Source organism: Centrocercus urophasianus, unplaced genomic scaffold (assembly GCF_019232065.1).
Source record: "Centrocercus urophasianus isolate 14NV4802_14NV808 unplaced genomic scaffold, USGS_Curo_1.0 seq_12, whole genome shotgun sequence".
Classification (NCBI taxonomy): Eukaryota; Metazoa; Chordata; class Aves; order Galliformes; family Phasianidae; genus Centrocercus; species Centrocercus urophasianus.
In genome coordinates, this window is record NW_024884364.1 from 8,219,995 (window position 1) to 8,243,457 (window position 23,463).

General features: G+C 40.7%; 1 protein-coding gene across 1 annotated transcript in view; it reads right to left on the reverse strand.

Annotated features, from left to right (window-relative positions):
* Positions 1-23,463, reverse strand: part of TBX19 (T-box transcription factor 19) — a 139,578-nt gene that overhangs the window by 11,156 nt on the left and 104,959 nt on the right. The gene's annotated exons all lie outside the window — the stretch shown is intronic.

The following is a 23,463-nucleotide window of genomic DNA, read 5'->3' on the forward strand; positions in this document are numbered from 1 at the left end:
TCCCTGTCTGATGTTATGCTCCTTGGTTTATAACTGTGTGACTTTCTTGATAGTAACAAACCTACTTTGCATTTTAAAAAATGAGAAATCAAAGTGTTAGAAAAAATAAGCCGTCCATATAGATCCCTACCTGGCAGTTTGCATCGTAACACTGGTCCTTTCAGTGCAATCCTCTATTCTCAGAAAATTGCTCTGATGCCACACTTCAAAATAAGACATAACAGTCAATTTTCCCCATGCTCCCCTTGCATGGGACCCCATTCCATTGCACCCCATTGTGCAATGCTCTGGACAAAGAAGTGGAAAAAAAAAAAAAGGTAGAAAAGGAAGTATTTATGCCTGGTGGCTGAAGTACTGACACTTATTTTAGAATCTGCAATTTAGACCAGCCAAGCGAAGGCTGGCACAAAATATGAATATCCCAGGTATATTTATAGATGTGATACATCAGGGAGGAAGAAGAGCTAATGAAGAACAAATGGCACAAGAACAAATGGAAATAAATGAGGCACAACAAAATTAAGCTGGAGATTAGAAAATAGTTCTTCCTGTGCTGGTCTGGAAGAGCCTTGTAGGAGGAGTACAGGGGGCAAAAAATATGGCTACTTTTAGGAAAGAATAGGATCAATTTAGGAAGGTTTTACTATTTTATGACCCAATGGCTACAACAGCAAGGGATCTTCATGAATTTTCCAGCCCTACATACTTCTATTTCTACAACACTTACGTTTCTCCTGAAAACAGGTTCCCACAGGACTCCTCAAATACCCTGATGGAGACCTGTCTCTTTAATGCATCAGTCCTTTTGATCAAACTTTAATACAATCTTGTTCAAGGTGAAGACTCTGAAGACTTGAATGAAAAAAACAACAGTGATTTATTTGATGAAATCAATTTGATGCTTGCCCAAAAAATGCTTTCTAATTCACAAAGGAATTGAATCGTATGGCTTGTGGTATCCAAGAGGCAGTCTGGAGCAATCACTGAATACCTGTCTACTTGCACTCACTCTGTTAACCTCCCAGATAGCACAAAAAGGTTTCAGTGCCAGCACATCTTGCAATCTGAATGCACGTTTACTTGTAGATGTGGTAAGGTACAGTCTATGAGCCCTCTAGCGGTGCACATCATGTTTGGGGGCCTGTGCAGGACTGGGCAAAGGGAGCCCTGCTGCCGTCTGGGTGCCACCGTGTTTACCCCACTCATTCACATGGCTGGGGGCTGTGAGAGTATGAGCCACAACAACATTTCCACCTCCACCACAGGACCTGCAACATGCATCAGCTGTACTGATGCAGGACCCAAAGTACAGTGCTGCCAAATACGTTACGTAGCTTAGCGAATGACGTTACATCGCCTTACAAATCTTGCCAAGGTAACACAAGGCAATCTTTAGGTAGATAAGAATCAGGTGCTTGCCATATATCCACGCATATACGCCTGTTTCTGCAGATGCAATATATGGATACACAACCATTCAGCACATGAGTAAAAGGCAGCATCAGCCACCCCTGCAGTGGGCAGGGTGTAGGGGGAACACCACAGCAGCCAGCTGAGCCACTGCCGTGTTCCCAGAAGATGCCAGGGCTGTGCAAGCAGCCGGCCTTCATCACACAGGCAGCAGCAATGCTCAGCCTCCTCCCAGCAGCACTGGGCTCTGCAGCACTCTGCTCACGTACTACCCTGATATATATTTTTTAAAAGTCCCAGCCCTGCAGAGGCCTCTCCACTGTCACTGCAGGCTGGCCAGAGGGGGAAAACCCAAGGAGGCACTTAGCTGCATGTCTATTTCAGTCTCCTGGACTGCAGAGCACCTCATAGCTAGCCAGTTACTTGCTGAAGTCTGACTTTCACAGCACTAAATATAGGAAATGTGCACTCTGCAGGGGCTAAATTTAGCTTTGCTGCGTTAGAAGGGGAGGTACCTCTTCACCAGAGGCAGGAGCGCACAAGTACTGCAGGCAGGGAAGCTTGGGTGATGCAGCAGCTGCCAGTGCTCTATTGTGCCAGCACAGGAAGGAACTGAGCTACAAAGTTCATTTCTGGTTTTCATTTCTTCTTCTTAACCCGATCTGTTCAATGCTTTAGCGAGGTTTTACAGCACCAGGCTGTTCACCTGTTCAGAAGAAATTACATCTCTCTGTGTTACTCCTGTAAAACGTTAAGGAATTTTACTTGATTAAAGCAAGAGGAGAAATAAGACAAATTAAAATTTAAGGTTGGAGGCATCTGAGCTTTCTGAAGCTGGCATGTAAAACCTTATATAAAGACTCAAACGCAGTAAATCGTGGCTACTTAACATAAGCCTGGGCAGGCTTTTCAGGAATGCTAATTGCTGCTAAAAGGGGCTGTTGCACAGCTGCAGCCTTTCACCTCTAAGTCACCTATTTTACCACTTGGCAGGGGAAAATCCGACTGGGACTCTGTTCCCAAGCTATGCTATTCACCCTAGATTAGATAACATGCCTCTGTCTCTCTACCTGTCAGCTGGGGACAGCGGTTTTTCTCCCACGCTGAGTAAAGAGTTAATGCCATTGCACCTTGGGCTGGCTGGCTTTCTTTTAGAAACCAAAAGGACTGAGAAGATTGCAAACACAGGATTTTGATTCAAATACTAGGCATAAAAATGTCTGCTTGCAAACAGGTTTCCTAGGGAATGCCATCACACATGATTCAGCAAAGGCAGGAGACAGGCACCAGATCCCCTGCAGGGAGGAGACTGCCAAGGCTGCAGGGGCACCATGGGACATGTAGTTCAAGGAGGCAGCCCCAAGCCAGGCAGGCAACTAGAAGACTGGAAGCACCTGATATAAAGCTCTTTTCAGGAACTACGACATTATTTCAGAAGCATAACGATTAGGTGTTATTGGGGTTTTTTGTTTGTTCACTTGCTTCCTCAAAATTTCACAAGGAGTCCCACTTGTCCGCTGCCCTTCTCATTTCACAGAATCATAGAATCATTAAGGTCAGAAAGACCAGTAAGTCCAACCATTAACCCATGCCTGTGACCACTCCAGACCATGTCACTCAGTGCAACCTCTACCTTTTTCTCAAACATCTCCAGGGACGATGACTTCACCACCTCCCTGGGCACCCTATTGCAATAACCCATCACTCCTGAGAATAAATTTTTCCTAATATCCAACCTTAACCTCTCCTGTCACAATTTTAAGGCCATTACCTTTTGTCCTATCACTGTTAACCTGGGAAGAGAAGCCAACTCCCACCAGCCTGCAGTCTTTTCAAAAATGAAATAAGATAATGACCAGGAATGGTTTCAAGGTGGAAAACTATTATGTAATAGGAAATTGAATAAAAACAATTCTAACATGATTATTTCAACTTATACAGATGAGATACACACTCTACACTGAGAAGATTACCTGTTCTGGAAAGAAAGCAACACTGTAATCCACTAAACTTCCAGGTCAGAATCAAATACAGTGGCCAAAAATAGTCTTTTCCAAGTCTGTATTAGATTCAGCTTTGGTTAATTCATGACATGACAGCTTAGCAACCATCCATCCACCTTGGGCTGCTGACAAAACAACTTTATTTTTTGGATATCAAAGGTTTGTATCAGGAAGGTAAACGTGCCCAACATTTGTTGTCTAGCACCAACTGGCTCTGTCTTCATCTGCCATTTTGGTTCTTGTTACCTTTGAAGCTGTGCATGGGAACTGTCTGGGAGAGTATTACATGGCTAGGGGCAAAACATGCTACTGACAACACGAGAAAAATATAAATAAAATGAAATGGCCTGGAGGTTGGACTCGATCTTCCAACTCAAATGATTCCATGATCTGGGAATCTCTGGCACTGTTCAATGTATTTGTATGTAGGTGATGAGTTCAAATTGAGGATACTAAAATTGTCTGTGTTTTCCCACGGTGAGTCCTGTAAATGATTTTAACATAAATACTTCTTTGTCTGACTCACAGGTTACACAGGATTTTCTGAATTCATTACATTAATCCACTCATCTATTCACACTTATTTTTTGCTCTTGGTGTGCAAACCCTACCCTTTAGTAGGGGTTTAGACTCATAGACATGTGGCCCTGGGTGTTCAGAAAGCCTTAAAACGACAACTTATGACTGCATGTTCATAAAGTAGCTATTGATAAACAAAAAAGGAGAGACCGTTTCCAAAAATAAACTCCTGGAAACAAAATAAGAAAGAACGTGGAGAGGAAGGGACACTATACAGGAGCACCCCTCTAACTTGAATATTTATGGTTTTTCTTTTAGTCCCCAGGAGACTGAAGGTAGGTTTACTCCCTTCTTCCATCAGTTAAACCTCTCATGACCCTGATGTTATTTCTGTATTCTGAATATTTCAACTGGTATAATAAAAGATGCTACTTCTTCCTTCAAAATTGTTGCCTTCTCTGATACGAAAAGGCCATAAGAGCACATCCAAGGAATATGACATTAGAACTGAGAATCCACTTGTAAACATGAACAAGAAAACCTTTTTTTTTTATTTTGAGATTCTTTACCCATGCTTCTCACACTGCCACTGGCAACTTCAGATACTAATTGTTCACAGCTATACAATGTAGCCAGGGATGGAACAGCTGGAAATAAGCCTAGCGAAATATGCAAAATAAACTAATTATACCATAGGCTAGCATGAACAAAACAGCAAACAAACACTATAAATAAAATAAAATTAAATTCCCCAGCACACAATTATATAGAGAATGAAAAAAAAAAAAAAAAAAAAAAAAAAGGATGTAGACAGCTCTTTGGGAAGTTCCTTGTTCATAGACTATGATGGTTTTTCTTTAGTGTCATGTAACAATTCCAGACACTCCTAATGCTAGAGGCAATAATTCCTTGTCCTCTTTACTTCCAAAAGGAAAAGTCTATTTCATCTCTGGCCTTTGCAGTGGGTTTTATCTATTGATAAATGAAATAGAAAACAAAGAAAAAAATTCTGCTGCACTTCATCCTACTCTACATCTTTAAGCTTTTAACTATTACTCATACTCTTGATGTTTATTCTACTTTTTCATTTTGTTGGATCTATTTCTTAATAATGCTATTTCAGCATTTTGAATGAACATGCCCCATCCTTACAACCATTAGTGTGCATCTCTTTTACTTGTCATGTGTACTAATTTAATCTTCAAAGAAAATGTCAGCTAGGAGAGAAGTTTTATGGACCTCAAGTTCTTTTGTTGTGCAAAAGAGATTGTTTAGCTAGCTTTACCTTTTCCAGATGAACATTTAAATACATCCATTTTTTATTCTATGTTACCACATTCAGAATTACTTTACCATTTCCCTTTTCTCTTCTCTGCATGTGAGAGCAGTAAAGGCACACACAAAGAAACACAGGGGAAGACCAATGAACTCTGTGTCAGGTAAGTATTGATCACAGAATGTTCTGTAACAAAAAAACCCTGAAAATAAAGCATTGCATCACATCCTACCTACCTGACAAGTAAAGTGAATGAGAAAAGGACTCAGACGTCTTCCATCCTGTGAATAATCTAGCTGGTGCTATTACAAAGAGCTATTAATATTCTATACTTAAAAAGATGTACAGAGGATTTCTCATCTTCATCTAAAAATATCTCCAGAAATCTCATAAGAAGCATATATAATGTCTATACTATACATATAAATAAATATTTATGTTGCTCAAAAGACTTGAAGTATGTCATGAAATCATTTGACGCAGTCAGAACCTCAATGTTCTATTTAGGGCTCTTCTTTCAAACACTGTTTTGGGTGCCTATTTGTAATGGGCCTTTCCGTTTATTAGGTTGTAGGCTTGCCTTTCACGGAATGTTCCTCTCCCACATTCATATTATATGCTAAAATTGTTACTGGTGCAAGATTGAGGTTCCTTGATCTTATGGTGATGACAAAGAACATTTTTCCTAAGGCCAAAAATAACCTTCTTAAGCTTTCAATTGAAGTGATCATTACATTTACATGAGGCAATTATCCCTGAATAATTGATGAAACCACAGATGGACACATAAGAAATATAAGATCTGCAACGCAATGGAGGAATCACCTACACTGATCTAAACCATGTATAAGAAAAGATGTAATAAGAGAGTCAATGCTGAGCTCTGAGCTTACACAGCCAGTGTCATCTCCTTTGGAATCAGAAGTGATCTGTTGTATCTCCCTTGGTTAGCAGCCAACAAATCAAACATTTAGGACATAAAAAAATGCTGTAATTCCTTGTCCATGAGGTAATAAACTGATAGACAAAAAAAGTGTAAATCTTCTTCAAATACAAATTCTTAGGAAGAACATTGAAAAGAAGAACCTTAATACACAACATACCTTGGATATTTCTGTAAATATTCAGTCATTCACTGTAAAGCTAATTTACTTAATGTGATAGCATCCTGAGCCCAACAATCTTGCTGAGCCCAAGATAAAGTATTGTGAACTCATATAGCATGCCACTCATCAGAGGATGTGCAATGATAAATCTGTTTTAAAAGGTGTTCATGATTAGAGCAACTATAGGCAAATAATATAAAACTCAGTACTGTACACAGACATTCAACTTTCCATTTTTTATGGAAATGCTGTGCATTTTTGTACAGTGTGTCATATCACTCCAACCTTAAACATCAACAGCGAATATCCTGAAGACGACATGAAAGACTGAGGCCAATTGACCATCATTTGTAGAAGGAAAAAAGAAAGTAAAGAAGTAAAATGCTATCATCTTGTCATAAAATATAAACACCAACAAATATATCTGGATCTTATCACTGTTGCAGATGTTAAACGGAAAATGATTTTTCTTGCAAGGGATAAAAAAAAGACAACTGTTAGAATTGAGACTGATTTGGGATAAATTTCTATAACTTACTATAACTAAGGAAGTAAAATGGATCCACTAGCCAGGTCTGCTTGCTCACTGACTGCTTGATATGAGCTCTTTGTGAAATCTCTCCACAATGAAATTTTACAGTTTCATTATGCCTACATTACAAAGAGAAAGCAAACAGTCTGTTTTCATTTCTGTTAAATATGCATTAAGTAGTTTTTCAAAACCTACCATTCTATTTACACCATTTCACAAAACTACTTCGCAGAATTCTTTCAGATGAGTCAAACATCTTAGTTCTCTGCTGCGGTTTCCTCATTCAGGAGGTGCACATTTAAACACTGAGAAGCACTGCTTTCTTTAAACAGGAGGGAGTTGGGCTCTATGCTTATGAATTCAGTTGATCTGAAGTTATATTTTCTTAAAAGCAGCTGAAGAAGAACAGTTTCATGATCAAAGCTGCAAAGTGACAGCATAAGCAACAACAGGCAAAAATAAAAAAAATAAAAATAAAAATGAAGCAAAGAAGTATCCCAAGACATCTGACTGCTAGTTCAACCTCCAGTGCCAAAAACAGAACAGAATGTAGACTAATTTACTAAATATATATATATATAAATAGAATAATGAGTTCTGTCTTCAAGTTTTGAAGATGTTTCCTTATCTACTCAAGTCTACATACACAAAGCATCCCTCAGAACTGAGAGGAGAGATGGATTTGCCACCTGCAGTGAGCATTCCATTGGTACTACCCAACATCACAAATACCCTACCTCATCCCAAAGAGGTATGCATCCAATACCAGTTAAATGCTTATTTCCTGAACAGAATTTGAATACATTCTGGTAATTTAAAATACAGGCAGGTAATGAAAGGAAATCTTAAGTTAGTTTCAACATGAAGGCAAACCAGATATGCATCAGTATTAGAAACCTGAGCTCTTACTTCAAATCACAGAATCACAGAATCGTAGGGGTTGGAAGGGACCTCCAGAGATCATCGAGTCCAACCCCCTGCCAAAGCAGGTTCCCTACAGCAGGTCGCACAGGTCGGCATCCAGGCAGGTCTTGAACATCTCCAGAGAAGGAGACTCCACCACCTCCCTGGGCAGCCTGTTCCAGTGCTCCGTCACCTCACTGTAAAGAAGTTCTTGCGCATATTTGTGTGGAACTTCCTATGCTGCAGTTTCTGGCCGTTTCCCCTTGTCCTGTCTCCACACACTGCTGAAAACAGTCTGGCCTCACCACTCTGCCCCCCACACCTTAGGTATTTATAGACCTGGATCAGGTCCCCTCTCAGTCTTCTTTTCTCAAGGCTGAACAGACCCAGTTCACTCAGCCTTTCTTCATAGGAGAGATGCTCCAGGCCCTTCACCATCTTTGTGGCCCTCCACTGGACTCTTTCCAAGAGATCCCTGTCTTCTTTGTACTGAACACAGTACTGCAGATGAGGCCTCACCAGGGCAGAGTAGAGGGGGAGGATCACCTCCTTCAACCCGCTGGCCACGCTCTTTTTAATGCACCCCAGTAAGCCATTGGCCTTTTTGGCCACAAGGGCACACTGCTGGCTCATGGCCAATCTGTCATCCACCAGGACATCCAGGTCCCTCTCTGCAGAGCTCCTCTCCAGCAGCTCATCCCCCAGCCTGTACTGGTGCATGCAATTATTCCTCCCTAGATGCAAGACTCTACACTTGCCTTTGTTAAATCTCATCTGGTTTCTTACTGCCCAGCTCCCATAATTTGCTGTAATCACAACTGACTACTTGATATATTTTTTTTCAATTCAGAAATCTTTATATTTAATTAGAGAGGCTTAGCTATTTTGCAGTTTCAATTATTGTAAATAAATTAAGTAGAGGAAAACTTGATACTCAAAACTATACATAGGTCATTCCAAAAGTAATGCCTCCTATTTATAGAAACTACAACAAATACAAAGAGCACAAGAACACTATTTCATAGGGCAAATTCTCATCCAAAAAAACCATTATTTCTCAACATAATCACCGCCATTAGACAATTTGCATGGATGAGATGATTGAGACACTGCATTACATGGTGTGACAGCTGTGCCTGGCCACCTGGAACGTGGCTTGTCACTGTCACCACTGTTGAAACACTCCATGCACTGCCTCACTGTGCTTACATTCACTGTTTGGTCTCCATAAACATTCAGGAAGTGTTGATGCAGGTGAATGAGTGTCATTTTTTCTGCACGGAGGAATTCAGTGACAAACCTTTGCTTCATCCACACTTCCATGTCAGATACCGTTTTTTCAGACTGTACCTCTGCTGCTATTTGTTGCATCGCAACAAAACCTAAGGGAACGCTGGTGGGAAGGTTCAACCTCTACTGCCATATCACCAATATCCACCTTTGATGTCATGGGCCAACATAATAACGTAAGAGACAATACTTTTGGAGTCACCCTTGTACTTAAGCAATATATTTGTTTCCATTTTAATATTCCAATTGCAGTAGATGGGAGGTGAATGAGGAAAATTCCTACCTATTATTTGTGTTAAGTTAATTTTGAAAGGAAACTAGAATTCAGATTCATCCATTGAGAATTAACATTTTAAATTGTTTTTACTATCCCTTAATAAATTTTATAGGTAGAATAATTTTTTAAAATCTTAAGTAAAGCATTCTACAGAATTTTGGATAACAGCAGTGAATATGCCAATATAGAAACTCTGTAGGTGCTGACATTTGAATGAATAGAAACTTTCTTTATTCAGGAAATAGTTTATTGTACTTTAATTATGAAGTGTGATATGGTAATTTAGCTAAAGATACTGCACCTCGTTCTTTCTGTAAATAATCTGACTTAACTACTTACAAAAGCTCACCCATTCAACGAATGACATTTTCCAATTCCTTTATGATTGTAAAATTCTTAATTTCTAGTAATTGTTGGTTACGATCATTTGAGATATAAAATAGATTTAATTTTTAAGTAATGAAATTAAAGCCATAAAAGTACTGTACAAATCTGAGCAAAGGTCTCCTTCTTTTAGAGTATCAGCACTAATACTTTTATTCTCAACTGAAAATCTGAAGTGCAAATCCTTAAGTACAACTTCTGACCATTAGGATGCACTAAACCCAGAGATGCCTGCCATTCCCCAGCAGAAACATAGCATTTGTGGACAACTGCTATAAAAATCTCAGCAATTCTCCGAGTGAAGTGCAGAATGAAGCAGTATGTTGTCTTATCGCTTACTATCCCAGAAGAAAGGTCCTTCTAAATTAGGGACAGAAATTCTTCATGGAAAATCCATCCCACAAGAATATAAATTGGACCGCATGCTCTCCCCATACTCAAAAGCTGCTATCTGTACTTGTTTGCTTTACTGTTACAGTACAGCACCATTTAGTTTCTCCATCAAGGAAAAAAAAGTCATGGAAGAGGCATTTTTATCACAGTAGATACAATTTAACATATGGCATACTAGAAAGATGAGAACGAGTCAAACACAGGATAGCTAACCCCACTAGCAGCAAGCTGCCCTGACGTAAGTAAAAGCAGGCATGCAAGTCAGCAGCAGTGGTGTCTCTCCTGGTCCTGTACCTGCTATAAGCTCTGTACCCACGGTTCTGCACCCAGGCACTAGCAGCGTGTGCCAGGGGTCCCATGCTTCACAGGATGGAAGTATTGCTCTCCCCAAGCCGCCTGCTCTCCCTGCAACACTCACTGTCATACACTGGCAATGCAGCAGGCCCCAGACCTTGATCCCTCAACCAGGTCTGTGCTGGCACAGGGCAGAGGCTCTGCTGTCATGACAGCAGGCCCATCAATAACTTGCAGTGAGACGATTCCTGTTAACAGTTTATTTATAGGCAGGGCAGACCTTTAAATATCCAGAAGATAGGCCAAGTGCCACAACAGAGTCTTTTCCTTCTCTCATTCCACAAAGCGGCATTCAGCAATCACCAGTCAGTAAAAGATATTAATGAGGTGTTGTTTCCTGGTCACAGAGCAGCCAAGTGAGTGGCCAAGGACATTCCCTCTCTTGGAATAACAGCGGTGGCATCAAAGTGCAGGGGCTGCAATGAAGCATTACTAATGTGCTCAGCAGCTTAGGTATTAAGTTCACTATAAAAAAGGCATGGAAAGAACACGTAGGCAAAATGTAATGGATAGCCACAGGTGGGAGGAAAAATCAGCTTTGAATTCTCCCTAGAATAATTTCTTGCATAAGACTTTATATAAGTTGACAGCCTTTCATATTCTCAGAATAGGATCCCAAAATTCATTGGTAAGGTCTGTAACCCTCTGGTAAAACAGTCAAGGCCACACTCAGAAGCAACTACTCTGCTTACCAGGAAGAACAGATACAGCCACTTTCAGGTGGGATTGGAGCAGAACTTGTAGAGCCTGCAGGAATCTACACCCACCAAGCGGGGCAGCTCACAGCCTGACTCACCTGGAGAAGCACTTTGCTTCTTGTCTGTGAGCTGTCTGGAAAACAGCTATACAGGCAGGGGCAGGAAGGAAAGCTCATCTTGATCAAAGCCTCTTTGGAGTCCAGGCATTTACAGAAGGCATAAAAACAGACACAAGCTCTGCATCCTGGAACTGCCACTGCAATAATGTGAGCACAGGCTAAAGCACCCAGCACAGAGGCAGCCTGCTAAGCCAGCAATGTGTATGAGTATGCAGTTACCTGCCAATGGCCTAAGAGAAGCCTGAGCTCAAACAGAAAAACCTGTGATGAAAGGAAAAACCATGAATCCTGCCCAGCTTTTGCCATGTGAGACCATTTTTGCTTTGGGGTGCTTTAATACCTTTAAACCAGCTGTTTCATGCACAAGAACAATGCTTGGCATGTCATTTCAAACCAAGTCAGAGGCACAGCAGTAAGCGAAGGTAGTGGTGGGCTGATACTCATCTCAGTTTTCATTGCTTTGAATCATATGCCCAACAGAAGCAGCAGGGAAACCGTAAGAACTGTGTAATTTCAAAGCTGTGCCTGAGGTATTTAGCACCTGACATTCAGAATTGCCAGAACTCCCAGTACAGCTAGAACAGTTGCATTTCCTAACACTGCCTCCTCCCCTCTCTCAGCATATACTCCTCTATGGAAATTTAGAATTTTGATTTCTCTTTTACTTTCAGGGGTCTGGTGGATTAGTTCTCCCTGGACATGGCATTGTTCCATTGCTATCTGTATGTCCAGTCTATGATTCAAAAAACCAAATCTATTCCTCATGATATCTTAAGATGACCTTGACAATATTACATGACCATATCCCTAAATACTTAGAATTCTAAACACAAAAAAGCAAATCCCTTCTTTGAAAAAGTGCCATGATTTTTTAATCTTGAGGGCCCTCAGCTTGATCAGGATTGTACAAATTGAATATCATGTAGTCTTAAGAGATTTTCAGTATATGTTTTAAGTGAAGAATGCAGAGAATGAAATAGAAGTATCCTCACCGAGTAGGCATAGCCAACACAAATGATACACAGAAATGTTACAGGAATAAACCATCAGGACAAGACAGGAACCCAGATATTCAGAGTATTTTTCTAGTGCTTACTGAAAAAAAAGAGCCTCTTCAAGCCTCTAACTTGAACTAGAATCGCTTAACAAAAGCCACCATCAGACAGGAAGGAAAAACAAAACCTCTCCTAGAAAGGACCTGCTGCACAACTCCAGTGTGAAGGGCAGACAGGTGTGATCTCTATACACAAACTGAATCTGCAGGTATGAAACAGGACAGTACACAAGGAACAAACACAGAAGGCTTTCAGAAACGTTCTGAGTGATCCACACAAAGTCAGTAGGTTCATTTATGTCCCCATTTCATACTTTTGGAAATGAATATTATTTATTTCTTTATAACAGACTATTAGAGATCTCTGAAAACCTTGCCCAGCTTCATCCAAACCAGCTTCTAGATGGGCTTCAACACTTTCAAAAATCAACATGTCCTACATCTGAACCTTTAAAAATTACAAGCAAATAATTCCTCTTGATCCTGTTCAGGATTTTAAAATACCAAGATAAATCAAAATGACAGACTGTTGATAGTTTGAATCTGGTTATTTAACCCACATGGTGTGAGAAGGAGAGATCCTTGCTCAGCAATTATAGCAAAGAGGGCAGAAGATGCTGAGAAATATTTTATTTCATTGTCACAATTCCATGTATCACACAACAGGTACAACAAAACAACAACCTTTGTGCATTAAGTGCTGTTCAACAGTGTACTTGTTCACACTGCATCTGTGCCAAACAGGTACCAGGAGGGCCTGATCTCTTGTCATCATATTAAGGGAAATGGAAAAAACACCTTTGGAGAAGATCAGCCCTATAGTAAAAAGCACCTTAGATATATCTGGATAAACAATGTAAGTCACTCAGTTCACTCAGAAAGAAGACCGTTATGTGGCTGATCAAGGAAAACATTATCATTATTATTGCTTTACCAAGATCAAGCAACTTACCCACCTTCTAACTGGGAAATTAAAATCCCTCACGCATAGGGATTTGTTACCCTTCCAATAAGTTCACCCCAAAAATTCTGTCCAACAGAAAACAGCAGACTTCACACAGTCAAACCAAATTAGCTGTCAGGTTAACCAAATCCTCTGTTAGCCTCACTATACACAACTCTGCAAAGCAGCCCAGATATCCCAGCACTGCAGGACCTGATGTCCAGACAGATCCCAGTACTCTGGTGTAATAACACCTTGTCTGCACTGAAGAGTTTAGACACTGGTGACAAGCAGTGAATTTGGCTGCATGGTGGTAGCAAAGGCAGGCTGGTGTTGGTGCTGGGGCACAGTCCAGTCCAATTTTCAGACAACACTTCAGTAGGTTTTGGCAGGATATCAAACAGTCTGTCCATGCTTGTGGAAAGTCTTGATAGTTTAAGAAGGAAAGGAAAACTTGAATTTGTTCTTCACAAGCGTGCCTGTAAACCAGATGTAGAGCATAGAAATAAGACTCAAAAGGAGATGCTCCTCAACAGCTGCTAAAAAGAGTTTTTGTATCTAGTTATTGTTAGACGAAAGTAAGGCCTTGCAAAACCAGCCTCGACAGTTATGTCTATTTCTTTCCGAGAGCACGTTATCTCTGTGTAGTACACCATGCTGATTTTTAACTATCTCTGTTCTGCTTCACCAGCTTCCTGCTTTGCTTGGCTCCAGCTAGAGTGACCCACACAAAGTGGGCAGAGCACAGGGAACCTCCAAAGCACAACTGCCATCAGGATTATGAAGGCACAAAACCTGATTCTCACCTGTTTGAACTCTTTCCTCCTTCCTTCTACTGTGAAGATGGCCAAGCAAGGACATGCCCAAAACTGGATTGCTGTAATAGCAAGTTCTACTGGAGGAAAATGTGTTTTAGTAGTTTTTCAGGCCTACAAGGACTGGCAAAGCTCCTGGCCTGACCTCCTGCATGCCAAAGACTGCTGCAGAAGTGCTGAGATGGCTCCTCCTTGTAACCTGCAGCGAGGCACTGGCAGGCCAGGGCAGGTTCCTGACCAGGAAGAATGAAGGTTGTCACAGCAGGTGACGCACGTGCTTTCCTTACAAGAGCAAGCAACTCAGTTTGCCCTTGAAATTCATTCATTAAGTCACACTTCCCCAAGGCAACTTGGCCTCTAAATCTTGAAAATCTCCTCTCCTTTCTCCAACACTTCTGCTCAGGGAGAGGAAGCTTAATGCTTGCCTGCCAGTTTCTTCTCTCTGCAATCTCAGTTCTCCCCTGGTTGCTCACATTAGCTAATTCCCCTGACCTTATGACTCAGCTTTCAGCTTTCTCTTTCCCTGAGGCAAAGCTTACATCATCAGACAAAGAATAGGTAATAAGTGAGTAGAAAAACTCAATTTATTTGGACCGGCTACTTCCATCTTCTTTCTCCAGCAATATTCCCTTAATGCATCACGTTCTCCCTCTTTCCTTTACACTTACCTGCTCTAGACCAAAAGGCTGAGTTCTTACAGAAGAATAGCAAAATGAAACCACATTATTGCCATATTCATGACACAACTACCTACATTATACACCTTGATCTGAAGGAAGGGAGAAGTAGAAGCAGCCTCCATGATCCATCTGTCTCACCCCATTCATCCCCAATCCAGTCAAACTGATCTTCAGCAAGAGCAGTGTTCCCTCATGAAGAAGATACACATGACTAAGATGTATTTAATCAGAGGGTACCAAAGGAGAGATCAGATGGGAGCAAGAGAAAGCTTAAAGGCTAAGTAACAAATCATGACTGTGAGGCTCAACCAAGAGGCTGATGGATTGAGCAAGGTACAAATTTGGAGAACGAGCCAGAGTTCGCTAACTTCTTAGCTCCAGTTTCCCATGAGGGAACCCTTGCAGTTCTTTAAGGAGCACCTGGTCTACACTTCTCCTGTTGTCTTCACTTCCAAACAATAAAAACATACAATTCTCACCTAAATGTTAAAAACCATAGCTAACTGCCACAGAAAAAACTGATATTGCTAACTCAACGCAAGAGTCACAGTAGCTATTTCCTAGAGCCTTTGAGACCAAAGGCTATAGAATTTTTCTTGCTTCTAACAACAATGCCTTATCCATGGCAGAGTAGAGGCCAAGAGAAGTCTAGCTGTCAGACAATCCTCTTCACAGCCAATCTGAGGAACTGTGCACTGCTACGGCACAAATTCTCTACTTTGCTAGACCTTTCTTCTTTTGACATGGAGGATGCTAATTATACTTTCCAATATTCTTCCAACTTTTTGAGAACCTCATGAGAGGAGCACTATACAAAAACAGCATCATTACTTATGATGAATTTGCTGGTTGCACATGGTGAGAGGATGCAAAATACCTCATAGAACTATAGGATTGTTTGAGTGAGAAGGGCCCTTTAGAGGTCATCTAGTTCAACTCCCCTGCAATGAAGTCACAGGTGGACTGACAAAAAAAGAGCAAGAACAAGGTAGGAACTAGGATAGACAGGGCAGTTCTTAAATAGGTCACCTATTCTTGTGTGTGCCTTAAATTATAAAATTAGCAGCCTTCTTTTCTGTGTTTAAAATGAGGCCTAGGCAGCCTGCTCAGTGTGTTCCTGCTTGAGCAGAGGAGTTGGACCAGATGACATCCAGAGGTCCCTTCCAACTCAGCCATTCTGTGATTCTGCAAAAATAACTGTTTCTGTCAAAGGAGGAAGTGTAGAGGATGGAAGAAACCAGTGTCCCATGCCAATAAATAAGATCATACGTATAGAGCAAATGAGTTAATGGAAACTAGACCTGGCACAAGCAGGTAAGCTTACTGGACCCTGTGGCGGGTTTGCGTGTGAGAGGAAAGTGATGGCAATCAGCAGGTCTGGCATGCCTTGTTACACTGAGCAGAGTGCTGCACATATAGGCATACTGAACCATAGAGGAGAAATAAAATGGCCCTTGGCCATGACAAATCTGCTGAATTATGTGCAACAAATGTAACAACCATGGGAGGGAGCTCTTAATTTATGGCTGCCTTAGACATGGTAGGGTTTTCTGCAGCCCTTGAGTTGAGAGATAAACTTAGCTTGCAAAGGAAAAGTGAAACAGTTTTAACAGCCACAGCCCACTGTTTGAAATTACAAAGTATAACATGAATGCTAATTTGAGGAAGGTTAAGGAGGGAATTTTCCCATCCCCTCTTGCCTACCACACTGCATCACACACTGCAGTGAGCTCAGGTGAAGAATACAGACTCAAGCATTTGTCTAACACACGCTTTCCCACTCATAGTGATCATGAGGGGAAAAACCCAGAGAATGAATAAACCCCAAGGAGTCTTTCAGAAAGTTCAGAGTGGAACATTGTCAAGAGTAGGTGTCTGCTGCAGGCCTGTGTGAGCTGAGTTCTTTTTTCCTCACCGTTGTCATCTAAGCGTTCATTTGCACTGTTATTCCATCACTGATACTGGCTCACTGAGAAAATGACTAAGGAAACAGAAAAGCCATATGAAAGGAAAATACTTCTTCTCAATCTGTATCGCTTGAAAAGTACAGCTGCATGACCACCATGTTTTATTTCGTAGAGCAAGAGTAGATTAGGATCAGGCACTATGATCAGTTTTAAAATATATTTCAACACTTCACAGAACCGGATGTGGCCCAAAATCATCAGATTATAGTAACTAGCATGAAGAAAGGCAATGCACCTCAGCAGTGGTGTGGTTAGAAAGTGTGATAGTTCTTCATCTGAGAGACAAAGTACAAAAGTACTTCTTCAAAATGCTGTGCCTACTTGAACTGCTTTTGAAGGAAGAAAAATTATCCTCATTAAAGAGAAAAATAAATCCCTTAAATTTCTCTTGCAAAAATGCTGGAATGGTCCTTTTGTATTTCCATCACTCCTTAAAATTTAGCAAATTTGTTAAACTCTATCTCAGGAACTTGTGTAGATTTGGTTATTAAAAGTGCAAATAATTATTGTTTTAAACAATATTTAAACAAATAATTATATTAACAAATATTAAAACAAATAATTATTATTTTAAACAAATGAAACTATCTACATGCTGAAAAAATAAATAGGACAGAATCCCAAGGATTCCTCTTCAGAAATTTCAGAAAACAAATGTTGCGTTATTCGTCTGTGGTTTTTTTTGTTTGTTTGTTTGTTTGTTTTTAAATTCCAATTCAATTGGCCAATTTCAACTGAAGTTAGAAGAAATAAATCCCTACAAGTTTTCAAAAATAGTAGTGTCTGAATGGGAGAAAGACTCAACATGGTGCCTCCATTGTGGGGAAACGGCAGCAATGAAAGGGCATTCGCTGTCTGGCAGTAGGCAGCAGGTCTGTCAACACAGATGAACTGGACAGCCACAGGACTGCAGAGAGCATGCATGGTTTTCTCAAGCTGCTGTAAACAAATGCTGAGAAATTAGAATAATTCTTGGGTGGAAACAAGAGGAGTTAGCATGAGTTAGCCCTCAATTCCAAACATTCATTAAAATAGTTTCAACTACAAAATTATTCCCTGGCAGTGTATGGAAAACCCTGTGTATTTGTAATACTACATGTACAACAGATGAGACAGAGACATGCAAACACCACTTATCTGTGTTCTTATATCTCCAATTCCCCTTTTCCCCAATAACTTCAGTTCAATATATTCCCTTCGGTGACCCTCATGGAGCAAAGAAATCCAAGCTCCTGTTGACTGGCCAGGCTCTCTCCAGAGTGTGAGATACAGCCAAGGAAACTGTTCCTACTGAGAAAACATAACAACTTGAGTTTCTTCAGTTTTCTGTGGAAAGCTCATGTTTACCTAGAAGCAGCCCATTCGTTTAGATCTGTATCCAGGGTCCACAGACATAGACGGTCTGTTGTCACACAAAAAGTCTCAATGTTCTCCTGAAGACTAAGAGAGTAAGATTTGGTTTCCACGCCCTTGATCCTACACAGATAAGGCATGCACAGAAAGAAATGCTAAACAAAAACTGTATTCTATGTCTTACTTGAGAAGGAAGGAAGAGAAAGCAGAAACAACAACAACAAAGGAAGGGAAAAAATAAAGCAGCCTGAGAATATTCCACAGATTCTGAGAGGTATGTAGCCCAATTCTATAAAGGTATTTAAATATGGTACATGCTGAGAGAAGAGTCAGAGCCACCTTTATGATTCCATACAGCAATATCCTTGCACAGCATTCAGACTTCTTCCTGGTATGGATTTCATGAAGAATTTTAACAGAAATCTTGCAGATGACAAAGAGAGATTAAAGATACTTTTAACGAAATAGTCTGACCTATGTATCAGATCATAGAATAATGCAAAATCAGAAACTATATCATTCATTCAAATAAGAAGATAGAGAAACCGAGAATGAGATGTAATAGGAAAAAAATGATGGCAAGCACAAGCTACTTGAATTAAATGTAGAGGTGAAGGAAAAAATTCACTTACTATTCCAAAGTACACTGACAATTGAAGGATACCTTTTAAATAATTCATTAAAACTACAATCCTAAAAATTTATTTTTTGATTACTCATCTGCAATAAGAGAGCAGACTGAAGTAGATGTTCTTTTGAAATGTTAAGCTCATAAACAGCAGGAAAAAAAAAAAAGGCCAATAAAAAGCAATTGACATCTACAACTTTACAGTAACCCTCTAAGGAAAATTTGTAGCATTTTCAATTATGTAAGTGAAGAAGAGTATACATACGCACAGAGAAAAAATAAAGGCACCTAAATCTTTTATTGACTGGAATATTTATAGTCAAGATTTTTCAGAACTATGTGTCTAAGCTGAGATTCTTCAGTTAGCTCAGTGACCCTCTGGGGCATCTTCCAGTTCCAAGGGCTGTGGAATAGTCACTAAAGATACTCATTTCTAGGACTGCCTGATGGACTTATTTGTGAAGATCTTGGCCTGACTCTGAAAGATAAGGACAGTATGAGAAGATGCAGTATGTCAGACTCATACCCTGGTAAGGAAATTCTGACATCAGGGTCAACGTGCAGCTCATTGCATATTCTTTTTCCTTCACTGGGTTTGCTGACATGAATTAGGGTATGTACAAAAATTGCTACAGTTAAAATGAACTCCTAAAACTAAGAACTAAGTGCATTCACTAGCTGGTTAGGAGCTGTACAAGAATAGGGTCTGACTTTGCCTCCTGCTCTGCATGATGGTTCTCACATGTCCTTCTCATTCTTCTGTGTCATTATATTTGTGAAACGGAGAGAAGCTGATCTGCCTAAATAGGGGCTGGATGGCTGTGGAGAGCCCTTGAGCATCTTGAGCAAGACTTTGCTATTGCTCTCCTCTCCCAGGGCTGTGTTTCATCTTGATTGTTGCACTTGCTGGCAGAGCTTACACAGTCATTGGTGATCTGAAGCCGATCTCTCTTCTCTTCCACATGAGAACCTGACCCAGCTGCTCCATATCTTCGTTGTGTCTGGTAATATTTACTAGCTTAGTCAATACAAACAATGAAATATTTCAGATTGGAAAATCAGCATCTTAGAGTCTCTAACCAAAAGTATTTTATTCTGTGGAGACGAAGGCTGTGGGAGTCAAGTCTTTTTAGACAGAGCAAAAGCTTAAAACTAACTGTCAAGCATCATGAACAAGCTCTAAACCAAAACATGGCCAGCAGAGAGCAGTGATCCATTGCCTCATGTCCAGACAGCTGTACAGTATGTAAACTCTGTGACAGGTGGCTCATGATAATTTTCTTCTCTGCCTTGAGAGAGAAGCCACCAGTAATGAAACTCCATACCATAGTTATCCTGGTCACAGTCTGGCTTGGCATCTTCACTCTGCACACTGTGGAATGTAACTATAGCCTAAGAGTAGGAAAAGAACTGCTCTACACTGCACTACTGAAGAGCTTAGGGAGGATTCATTCTCAGACAGAGCTGATTCATGAGATCAGACTTGCAAGAAATCTAGATCAGAGCTGCAAGGAAAGAGGCTAGAGCAGAATGAAATTTACAGGAGATATCAGTCCAATATTGCTGGATATGGGACACCTTGTGGTGTGATACTTGCCTGCTGCCTGAGTCTCCTGGGCCTGCTACCGAGACCTGCCTGTTTTTCCTGGACCCACTGTTGGTTGCCTAATGTTTACCTACTTGCTGCATAAGGCCAGCCATTCTGTCACCATCTACCTCTGCGCCCTTATTCCTGCCATGGCCTTGGACTGTGAGAATAGTACACAATGAGACGCTGCTGTATCTTTGGTGTTGACTATCCCCACTTTACATACTTTTTGCTCTTTTCCTATCTTTCCTATTGCCTGCTTTCCCAATCGCCCTAATTCATAATAATCACCAGCCTTTCCCTTCCCCATTACTTAAATTGATAATAAACTGGTCAGATAACATTTGACCTCACTTCTGTCTCAGTCTCACTCCAGGTATATCAAAGAATATCCCCTCTCACTCTGATAATTGGAGTGACACAGTATGTACTTGTACTGAACTACAAGAAAACATATAGCACTGTTTCTGACTAATGCAAGCTCAGAAGAGATATTCCTTCAGGCAAACAAGAATTTTTTAATCAGGAATTAGCAGTTCTGCAAGTAACCATCCATGGGCCATGTGGCAGCCCCTTACAGGATGACACGAATTTGCTGATTGCACACTAGAATTACTTCAAACACAGAAAAGTGCACAGGTAATAAGACTGTCAAAAAAAGTAGCTCTCCTATCCTTCACTTGGAAAGCAGGGACAGTAATACTGAACCACATTCAGATGATATTTCAAAATCTATCCAGTAAAGATGCACTACTTCGTACGGGCACCTATATGTATGATGATTTAACCATGAAGATTCCAATGACATTTTAGAGACAGTAGGATGTGTCACAAAAGACACCTTGAGCTCTCTTGTATCACTGGTTTTGTCTGCACATTCATGAGACGCTCACATTCAAACCATAGCTGGAAATTAGCTGGAGCTCATAATTTAGAGGAAGGTTTTGTGGTTAAAATGTGAATACAGTATTGACTGCCTATATGCAGCTATAGTAGTGTGCAAAACGTCAGACATGTAGCCAAGAGTTTGGGAAGCATTGTGGTCAAATTAATCACCTTAATCCACAATTCAGACTGTACAATCAAAACAATCATACTTATCCATGGCTTTATCACAAGCAGGAAATAGTCTTTTCACTCCAGCAAGCTCAGAAAGCATTCTATGTTAGGTGAACCACACAAGAGTCAATCACACCCAGGAGAATGATCATTAGCATTCAACTTACTTAGAGCTGAGAAGCAGTAATAAGAAAAGTCCAGTGGGAACTTATTAGTATTCTTCTTAATATGAATTAGCAGCAAGAAACTAGAAAGACCAGACATCTGATCTTGCACTTAGCTTTTGCAGAACCGCAAATATATTAGATTGTGAGGAAAAGTGAGTTTATTCACAAGGTTTGGGGACTCCATATTATTAAACTCTTCTCTAAAACAGACTTTACTGGACATAAATCAGGTTCACCGGACAGCCCTGAAGGCCACAGCAAATAAGAAATATGAAGACCAGGAAAATTTGCCACAAAGCAATTTTTCCATCCCACCTCAAGAATGGTGAAAAAAATGAAGAAGAAACAGACTTTCTAATGCTACCTCAGGGATGAATCTACAAACTGCAAGAGCTACTGTAAGGGGCTCTTTTTCTGAGCTGGTTCTCTTTCCGTACAGCTGGTGACCCTTTCACTCAGTGCTGTGGGTGCAGTATCAGTGAGTCTATATATTCAGGTATGCACCATATCAGTGAGAAGTGGGGGAGCATCCCTTCTCTTTGCACAGAAAAAAAAAGTGGTCATCAATGACAAGGTTGCTACCTTGCATCTCAAAGCTGCTACACACCAACAAGTTGAAATATCTCATCCTAGGAGTTATTTCAGGCAGCGTTCGGCAGCAGTGTTTGGACAAAGAGTTAACATCAAGTTTCCCCAGTAGCACTGCTCAGGTCCGTGCTACTCCTCCTCTGTGTGGCATTACACACTGACTTCAGGTGCACTGGGAAGAAGCTTTGGCTTCAAAGCTTTGGGTCCAATTTTCCATTTTGGTGCAACTTACATTGGTATTACAGGTGGATTTAACAGCCATTCAAACAAAGCAGCAAGTATCTTACATCTGCTTACATTCTACTTTTTCCATTAATTTTCCTTAGATTGCATAACACAGATGAAAGAATCAAACTGTAAGGAACAAATATTGTGCATGTATGGGCAAGTAAACCAAGTAGCATGTTCTTATAGCAGCTATAAGAGCTACAAGTTGTTCCTGGTCTTACAGGTCAGCCACTACAACGTAGGAGCCAAACACGTGCGCTCACTTCTTTGCTCCTTCTTAATTTCCCTGAGCAATCTTGGGGAAGGACTGTACTTCCCCCTGTAGAGCAATTTCGACTGAGGTGACCAAGAACTTGAAAAGCTGGAAGTAGCTTGCTGAGAGGAAACAACAGACTCCCATCTGCTCCAGGCACTGTGCTGACAGCTGTTCTAAACCACTGCCTTCTGTCTCATGCATCAGGCAGCCTGATTCTCAACTATTGATACCTGGTCCAGCAGGGTCTTTGAATGCATGAAAAGTGTGGCTTCTCTATTGGGAAGGAAGATTTCTCCTCAGATGCTCCAGATAACGATGTCAGCTCAGGTCCTGCCACATGTGGTGCCTGGAGTTTCACAGCATGCTTGGAAAACATGTGCAGGTACAAAACCTCTGTACTGTCCAAGACCACCTCACCACAGCATAGGAAGGACACACAGCACAGGGTAATTTGACTGCACAGACCATGTAAAAGGACACCTCTGACAGAGGCATAAATGGAAAAACAAGTTGACAGGCCTGTTACTGACACCACGTTTACACAAAAGCGTAGTGAACCTTTTTCCTCTCTCCTGTGAACTGTGCCTGATGGCTTGGTTATTTTTCTATCTCCTTTCTTAGTAACAGAGCGTAATACGAAAAGACTTAAGCTTAATGAATTCTTAGTCCTCTTTGAGGCCACCGTAACATAGCTCTGGAAGGCTAGCAGGAGAGTGGAACTGGCTCTCTATATAACAGTATACTCAATCTTCTTTTTCCAGAGCATTACTTGTATCTGCTTTGAATTGAGATTGCAGACAAAACAAGATTTGGCAAGCTAAAACACACACATGAGATGGGATTGACAGCACTCCAAAGCTGCATCTTAAGTTA